The sequence below is a fragment of the Acanthaster planci genome, linkage group LG13, assembly GCF_054643075.1.
Source record: "Acanthaster planci isolate LZ-2023a linkage group LG13, COTS_SCS, whole genome shotgun sequence".
NCBI classification, from domain to species: Eukaryota; Metazoa; Echinodermata; class Asteroidea; order Valvatida; family Acanthasteridae; genus Acanthaster; species Acanthaster planci.
In genome coordinates this window covers 3352141-3361324 of record NC_141789.1, presented here as the reverse complement: position 1 = coordinate 3361324, position 9184 = coordinate 3352141, and the positions used below count along the sequence as shown (strand labels likewise).

The window sequence follows — 9184 nt, the reverse complement described above, 5'->3', positions numbered from 1 at the left end:
TCGGGATACCGTTTCAAACGCGGCTCTTTACTTCGAGAGTTTAATGGATCATGAAACGTAGAGCTTTCGAATTGCGATCAGCCGGGTTTTTTCCCCAGATAAAGCTTCCGTACACCCAGGTGATTTTCATATTTGACATTCTTTTGTCCAAAGTAGTTGGAGCTAGCTAAGGTATTCAACAAAACCAATCCAACAATTTAAAAACAAAAAATGTATCTTTTGGTTTGTTAATGCACCGTTTTTTTCTCCGAAGGCTTGAGAACGAATTTACAAGCTGACTCGTTTGAGCGTGAGCATGTATCGTGCTTATTATCGTGACAGATATCTTACAACTCAACCACCAAGCTTACTAGGATGGACAAACTTTGGGTAAACATTGTTGTTAATATAGCGAAGAGCAAAACACCAATTTTAAAAAGAGTATTTTTGCTTGTTCGGATTTAGTGGCATTCTGCCAAGTTTAGAGATGTTCTTATCCAGCCTGGAATGGGAATTTTTCCCCCGGTAAGTACACCAAGTCACGCGTGAAGTCAAAGTGCTTTAGAGCGCCCTCGAGTTGAATTGATCGCTCCCCTCTTCAGGCGATTGATGCGCCCTCCGTGCCATAGGCAATGACCATCCATCTCTCGCCTCGCCTCTCAATCAACTGTCCGTCTTAAAGGGCTTCAAGCACGAAACATCCAGCGAGGGCTCGATAAGAAGTGGATGGAGGGACGTCCGCAGGTTAGTGATGCGTGTTTGTGAATCTTAGCCGCCATTGGTTACACCAGGAGCTATTCGCCGTGGTATCACAGAAGGTTCGAGGCGCCGTGCGTCCCACGTCCTCTCCGCTTGGTGTACGCTGCGTGGGCGCTCTGAAATGCCTGAAGGACATTTTGTTTCTGTCATCGATAGATATATATCTTCGTCTGTTGTGTGCGTGCTTACATACCATTTTGTTGCACATTGAACAGGGATTTGAACTGATTAATATAGACGTACTGAAATTGGACTAGAAAGTTGCTTCTGATTCGCTATTCAAACTTGGGAAGCATTTCACCCAATTAAAATGGACACATTGCAGTCTGAATTTTCAGGACCAGGTAACCTTTGGATGTTGAAATTCCTCTTAGACAGGATATATACTTCCCACGTATTTTATCAGGACTTCATCAGGATCGAAACGGCGGGCTCGCTAACTTTGTAAGCTTTCAACAAGTTGAATAGAAAGAGAATGATGGCAAACCTCTTCACTTTGACATGCAATTCGAGCACTTTAGAGAGTTGAGAGCACTTTCCCCGTTTTATGTCGGGGTATTTATCATTCGTTTACATCTTGGACAATTTGTTCAATGGACTGCGAGGCTCTATATGAAAAAGACTGGAGACTGACTTCACCAAGTGCTTGTGGCACCGGCCTCCCATGCACAATCTGAGGTTTCGTGGTGGTTGTGCCACGAGTCTTCATTTCCATGCAAGCAGCGCGATTGGACCAGTTCACACGCACGCATGACGTAGACGCGCATACTGTTCAAATCTTGGTTTCGTCTGGGCTTTAGTATTGAGCTCCACGATCAGTTTCAAATTCTAATTGTTGGAACCAAGTAAAATTACTACAAATAGACAACCCGATGTTGCTGCAATATTAAACGGATCTGCTTTGTGCGACAGGGTCTCAACTCAAGCGACTAAGCTCGTGAAAATGAGGGTCTAAACCAAACGCAGAGACGGGCCCGAAGTGTGGAGAAAACAAAAATGGGCCTATATTTGTATTACACAAGTCGGGGATACACCCTTGTCCTTTCTTATGGAATGCTTTTTATAGCCAGTCTTGAGAGCAGCCTAGGCTCCACTCCCAGTGGAAGTTTCCCCTGTTGAAATATCGAATTTACTTGTCTTAAACAAATCTTCTAGAGCCGCGATAACTTGCGATTAGAACCTTATTTATGTTGGGTTTCCCAAGCGTATTTAAAATGTAAAAAATGTTTCGCGGACCGACGAGCCGGTCTGCGCCCCTCTCTTTAATTAGCGCCCTCTGTCGAACAATAAAATATTCTGGGGCGATAACTCGTCCGGTAGACGGATTCGATGGTTTCACGGAAAACGAAGCCAATAGTGGCCGTGCCACCGCACAGTCCAGGCTGCAGATTAGTAGCGCGACGTAGCGGCAGAGATACACCACCAGTCAACGGGTTCCAAATGGATGCACAGTAGAAATCTTCACGTGTGCCGTTGTTCGTGCTTTTTGCAAGTCGCCACTCTCCACCGCTGCTCTCCGTCTCTGGATTTTTCGTTCACACGAGGGGAAAGTATGTTCCAGGGCCTATCGGAGCCAAGGATAATACAGACGGAGACCGTCTTCCGCTCGGCGAGCACGGGCATGGATTAATCGCTCAATCGACGTAAGTTTTCCTGAGAATGGAAACGTCTTCCCATTTTGTTTCTGCCTGTTATATTTCTTGCTAATGCGTGGTCTAGTAGTCTTGTGGGGATTCTGTTAAAAGCTTCCATCACTGTCTTTAATGTGTGCCCTTGGCACCTGTGCTTTCTTGATTGAAGAATTCAATGGATTTGCAACAAAAGAAGTCTTACAGTGTGCCGATTGATGGACCGAATTATATTGCACAGAGGTTTTACCTAAGAATCTGCGTTTCCGGGGTCCATGGCGTCACCGCACTACATTGGACGATATCGATTGCGCAAGTTGTTATGAAGCGAGCTTGAAGCTCACCGCACACCCGGCAGCGTGCCAGAGAAATGTAAGATTATTGATACGAAAGTATGCACGACAGAATAACACGTGCAAATTTGACACCTCCATTTGTGCTCACATGCCTAGGATCAGACGGTAAATCCACTCGAGGGATTTTTTCGGCATAGAGTCATATAGGCCCTATATCGCAATAATTAAGGGGTAGTTTGGATAACTTGAGATTTTTTGTGTGAAGTTATTAGCCCAACATCATAGGTCTTTTGAACAAGCAACTGGCCTCTTCTGTTCAAAGTGTGGCAACTGAAATCTCGTACTTGGAACCTCGATATCTTAATGATCATTATTGCTAAAGAATAGTTACTGAACATGACTGCGTTGATATAACTTTCTGTATTCGAACCTAACCACACTGTCTTTGGAAGAAAAACAATACTGTTGACAGTTAAGTCGAGCGTACAATGCGCGTATAGTGGTCAGTTTTAGATGATATCGGCAATCAGAAACAAGATGTCGTTATAACTTGCTGAACAGCATTGCTCGGGAAGAATACCCCAGGGCTGTGTTATGCAAATTAAATAGGATTCGCCGGATGCAGAACGTGATATATAGCAGGGCGGATGAAACATTAAAACTATGCTATGACTATATGCCACCGCCTTCAACGAGGCATTCGGCTTGCGTACGGCACGTATGATATTTGCGCTGGCCTTCCATGATGACTTTTATCGAGTTCTCTACATAGTTTTTTCAAGCACTACCTTCAGCAGTCACTCTTATCCAATTGCGTTAATTAACTCGCTGTATTCTTGCGCAAGAACAAAAGCCCATTGGGATGAAATCGTACATGTGTAAAAGTACATCCTTCAATAAAGTAGTTAATTCTTAAATCATATACAAATTTAAGAAGTGAGGTTGCTTTTTATACGCGTTATGAAAAAAGGAAATCTTTATTCAAACCACTTTGTTTATAACCATTTAGAAATAACTGCTTTGTATAGTCAAAGACGTGTACCTTCAAAAAGGGAATAGTGCGTATCGAAAACTTAGATACCTGTTTTGAAACAAATGTGTTTTTTGTTTGTTGTACTTGGTAAAGTCTGAAGAATATTGTGCACTCAGCTGTTTGCACAAGCCGGAACTAATTTACAGCAGGTGTCTACTGGCGTCTATATTTAGATCTTTTATCTTCAAGATTGTTTAAATTCCTTCAAAGCGATACTAGGCGCGTTAGAATGCATAGAGCAAAGTATTCCATTCACAAAGAATGTTCGTGGAACGGCGACTGCATGTACCAAGGAAGTATTGGAGCCATTTTAATCTAAATTTACCAAAAGCCTTTGTTCCATATTTAGCTTACGTCTGTGCAAACTTATTATAAGATTTTTGCGAGATAAATCGAAATAAGATCTGGTACATGGAGTCATCTTATTGTAGGTAAATATGACAGGTTGAATTCCCAGTCTAAAAATTCGGGGCAAGCTTTTCCATAGCCACCACCATCTCTGGAATGGATTTGTTCCTTTGTGCTCTTCTTATCCAATGAAAAGAGAGTATTATTGCAAAGTGTCTCTGATGTACGGGAACTATTAAGCTTGCTCCGAATTATGAGGTATAGCAACAATGTCTTTAGTATGGAGAATTTTAATTGTGTACCAGATTTAATTCAGATTTAACTCGTTAAAGGCTGATTGCCACACGTTGTCATCACTCCTTCGTCGGTATTAATTCTTACCCAGAGAGAGAAAGATGATTGAAATTAACTCTTAATGACCTTAACCTTAATGAGTGCCGGCCCCATCCCAAATTCTGTGTCACGAGATAATTATTTCCATTCGATTTAATAAGCGCAGGTTTTCCACGAAGGCATACAATAGAGTAAAAAACGTTGGGAGTAGACATGAAGATATAATTATTCTTCGTGAATTAAATTATTTGTTTTCGTGTTTACATGTTTTTGCCATAATTTGGTTTTATCGCTGTATATCCCCTCGCTAGCTGTTTACATGCCTCCTTCGACTGCAAGTTTCATTCTCGGTAATAAATAACGAGAAGACCCACAGTTTTGTTTTTCTAAAACTCCAGTTCTACTGAGCGCATGCTTTATTATTCCACGACGTCCACCAGAGAAGAAACCGTCTAAGATATGCCCAAATATAACCTCTAAATCCGCAAACGGCAGGGAATTCTGTGATGTTATCTTGAGAGGATCTAGTCCAAAGACTGTCCGACTCTAACCTCGTTTGCCCACAAAAAAATATACTTTCCCTGCGGTTGTCTACGGACATGGCGACGAACATGTTTCTAGACTCTCATCGCACACCGAGCGCCATTTTTTGGGGGGGTGCATCAGTGTTTTTTCCAGGGAAAAATAATTGTAAGGAAAACAGAAAAATACACCAACCCCCGAACACACTCTCTTAAATATAGATCCCACCGTCTCTCTTCGGCTCCTCGCAGCTTGGGGCGTTGTATGGGCAGCTGAAATCTTCCCGCATTGATTGCTTTATACGCGATATCGCTATTTCCCATCACGAACACACGGCAACCTCTTCTAAGTTACTAAAAGAGGAGACCCTCGTCTTCGGTGAGAGATATGATCATTTAAAAGAGTCTTTTTAGCCAAGCTTTTAAAACGTCTGACTCAAATTTACTTCTGCTTTTATCAAAGACCAATTTTAAAGATCTTCCGATTAGTTGTACTTGATGCTGTGCTCGCAAAAGGTTTGTAATAAGGCCTTAGTAGTCATTTCATGTCGTTATTAGCTTTTTTTCTGTCGGCATGGGTTAAACATTTTCTTTGATTAATTCGTTATTTTCTTTGTTTAATGGGTTTGTTTATTAACTATATGTATACCTGTCGTAGCATTATGAGTATCCAGTTGCTACAGAAATCAATGCTTAACTGATGCATCATGGAACAGTTTGAAACAAGAGGTAATCAGATGGGGAAAATGTCTATTCAATTAGTGGATGCAGACCGAGAGCTAATATTGGGCAAACAAACTGACCAGCGAATCGTTTGGCACTAGGGAATAAAATTACCGAGGAAGTGAGCAAGGCGGAAATTGGGGGCACAAATTAATTGGGAATGGGAAGATATTTTGTTCTGCGTTTCATCGTTAACTGTTTTTGGTTTGCTTCGCTGTTTTGATATTCTGTTTTGTTTGTTTGCTTGGTTTTTCTTTTCTTTTTTTCTGCTCAAAAACTGTTATGCGTCCGTGAACCGCTTGCTGGGTTCGCTGTACTCTGTGAAGCAAGTTGGCAGTATCGCAAACAGATGTCACGTCTTTGTCTTCCTCAGAATATAGAAGTAGGATTGTGGCAGTGTCAGTCCCAGTTAAGTAATAAGGTACAGCTGTTTTCCCTTCTTCGGGGTGTTTAAAGAAATTGTAGAGTGACAAATGTCGTGATTTGTTTATTCATTTTTTTTTATTTATTTCACACCTATAAAAGTAAGAAAAGATTTTAAAAAATAAACAGGTGCTGTTAAGGTCAAATAAAAGTATAACTGTCATCCAACGATGCGTTTAACCAGACCAACCCCCTTCCCCGTACAAAGAACATCAAATTCTTGCATTAAATAAGAAGAAAACCAGCTGGAGATTGAACATGCAATTTAACAACTTAAAAAATCATTTCTCGCGTCACTGAGAAATCACTCTCAAATATATTCCTTCAACCAACTATTTCTCAACATTCTAATTGAGATTTATCCCTTTATTCCTTTTCTTTGGAATGTGCTGATACTCCATCCCCTTCCGCATTTCGTTTGGTCACCCCCTTCCATTATGCACTTGGTACCCTCTAACGCTGAAGCTAATTAATTAGAATGCTCCAACAGTGTGTTAACTAAGTCCCTTGGGAGAGAATTTTTCGGTAAACCAATTTAAGCCAACGAATGTAATGCGCTGTTTCTGTCGCGAAGCCTCAGCTCAATTAGACCCTGGTTGATTTTTTTTTCGCTTTCGGGCGCCGTCTTGTCCCCCTTTCCCTGAAGCAGCTGAACCTGTAGACTCACTATTCAGACGCGGTGGGAACGCGCGACACCAAACCTGCAAAATGCCACAGAAGGAGAGCATGGGTGAAAGAGTATCGATTCTCAGTCAAGTTAGATACCGCTGGGATTTGCTTTAATCTGATTTATCGGATGTCGATTATGCTGGTGGTGGTGGCGGCGGTGCATGTCCCATCGGCTTGTCTCCGTCGATCCACGGGACCAATCTTCAACAAGACACAAGTGAAAATTTCTGCAGTGTTCCCCGAGGAACTTAAGATGCAGGCCGTTGGACAATGTGTGAACAAATCACGATTTATTGGTAAACATGGTCAGAGGAGGAAAGCTCTTACAGGAATGAAATTGCTTCTTCGGTGTGAGTAGGAACGTGCCTCCCACACGCTTAGAAATCTGTTTCCGTCACTGTTGGGTACCCGCGAGATCCCCATGCCATAGAAAAAAAAAACAAAACAAATGAAATCGGAAGGAAGGCTTCTCACAAAACCGTACCCTGCTGCGCATCCGCACTGCACTCCCCATCGGCGTGGCAAACCATTATTGCAGATATCAATTATTAAAAAGTTCCTTTGAAGCTGTTCGTGCCTTTTACAAAGACAGTGTTGGAATGCACGGAGGGCTTTTTGTAATAGAACCTCGAAGATAAAACTGGGTATACCCGCCATTTTTTGAGGTGGAAACAGAATGCCTGTCAAAGAAAATTCCGCAGTCCATCCACGGATGTTTCTGATTACATCAGGCAACAGTGAGACTTATTTTTTTTCAATATTGTGGGATTTATAACGCGTGCCTCTCTCCTGAACATTGTGTTCACCGTAATTAAGCACCTTAACTGTGGCAGTGAACAATTCCCGGAATGAATTGCGCACGCTGATTTTTGTTGCGTTATTGAATGTGATTGTTTAAGCCGCAGAGGGAGAAAAAAATCTCAGAAAGACCTACTCAGAATACTAAAACGGGGACATTCTCGTACTGTTGAAAAGGAAAGATTCGAAGAAGAAAGCTAACCTCTATAAAGAGAAGTAATATTTGTTCCGATGGCAGGGGCTTCCGAATTTAAAGCCGAACCACGTTACACATATTTACCTTGCGATCCGTTTCTACATGTGAAGCCAAGTGCAAACATTGTCGTCTGTAGCAGCCTTTTTATGTACTGCTTTTTTCAGTTGCTGTGTATTGGGACCCGAGCAACCCCTGCCAGCGGCTGCTCTCATTTCAATTTTATGCACTATTCATTTGCGTCGGGATTCAGTGAACGAGGGGGTGGGTAGGGGATCAGAGAATGTCAGCCCATGTCTGATCACGTGACCATTTCCCCAGAGCTCGTCTTTGGGATTAAACTCAGCCGCCCGTGATTCGGTCCGACGATGCTTGCATTTCGATTAGGTAGATGCAAATTGGCACGGTCATTTAAGTGGTGCACTGGCCCACATTAAAAGCGTTGGTGGCAAATGGTCAGATGCTGGGTATATAATATTCCAATTTTAGATTTCTTCTGACGGTTTATTTCTCTTTCCATCCTGCTTTAGCGCGATCAAGGCCACTTCTACCCGTGTCCAGTAACCAGATCTTTGTAGGTTTCTTTGCATAACAACTTAAGACAAAAGCACAAAGAAACCAAAAGGATTTTTCTTCGGTGCGAGGTCATTTATGACGTAGCGCCACATAAAAGGAACAAAATGGAACACAATATTGTGCCTTCTAGGGAGTGGTAATTCAAAAAAGTGTCCGGTTTTATGGCGCATGTGAAGGACAGTAAGTCTCCGGGTTGGAATCTTGTCTTCATAGCGTGTGTACTATCCACGAGGCAACGTAGCTGTTCGTATCGGCAACATCTCGCATTGATTTGTGTCTGGTGAATGTAAAACCGTACACCTTTCTAAATGTCAGTGCACATTATTTGCTAAATAGTTAGAGGCTACCATACGATTAATGCGTCCGAGATAATTATTATTGCGCCCTCAAGAGGTGTGATATAGGGCTAACCTCACATGGCCGTGTCCAATGATTTATCACGACGATCACGTGCCCGGGAAAAGGGCGTATGTGCTCTCATGCCCTTTTGCCGGGAAACGTGATCACAGCAAGAAAATGTTCCCGGCCAAAGGGCGTAAGAAACACACTATCTTTATCTAGTAAAAACGGATAAAAGTTACTCCGAAATCAACATAGGCGGTACAAAAAGCAACCTTTAAACAACTTATTAAACGACTTGGGATTTTTTTATTTAACTTTTTGTAAAGAAATTTTTACATTTCATTAAAATAAAATATGCGTCCTTTTGTAGTGATCATGCTTCCCGGCAAAAGGGCGTAAGGGCTTACATCCTTCCAGGCACACGACGTACTTCTCTGGGCTCATGCAAAGTACAATTCTAATGTTGTACAGTAATGTTGAATCCTTGTCCTTCGTCTGTTGCGTGGTGAATACAGGGATAATCTGCTCAAAATGCTAAGGAATGATATATGGACATGGACAGT

General features: G+C 42.1%; 1 protein-coding gene across 1 annotated transcript in view; it reads left to right on the top strand.

The window, feature by feature from the left end:
• Nucleotides 1-2117: 2117 nt before the first annotated feature.
• The window catches only part of plce1 (phospholipase C epsilon 1), a 141613-nt gene continuing 134546 nt past the window's right edge, over nucleotides 2118-9184 (top strand). The window contains 1 exon segment of the mRNA XM_022230979.2: nucleotides 2118-2381. The gene's annotated coding sequence lies outside the window, so the exon portion shown is untranslated.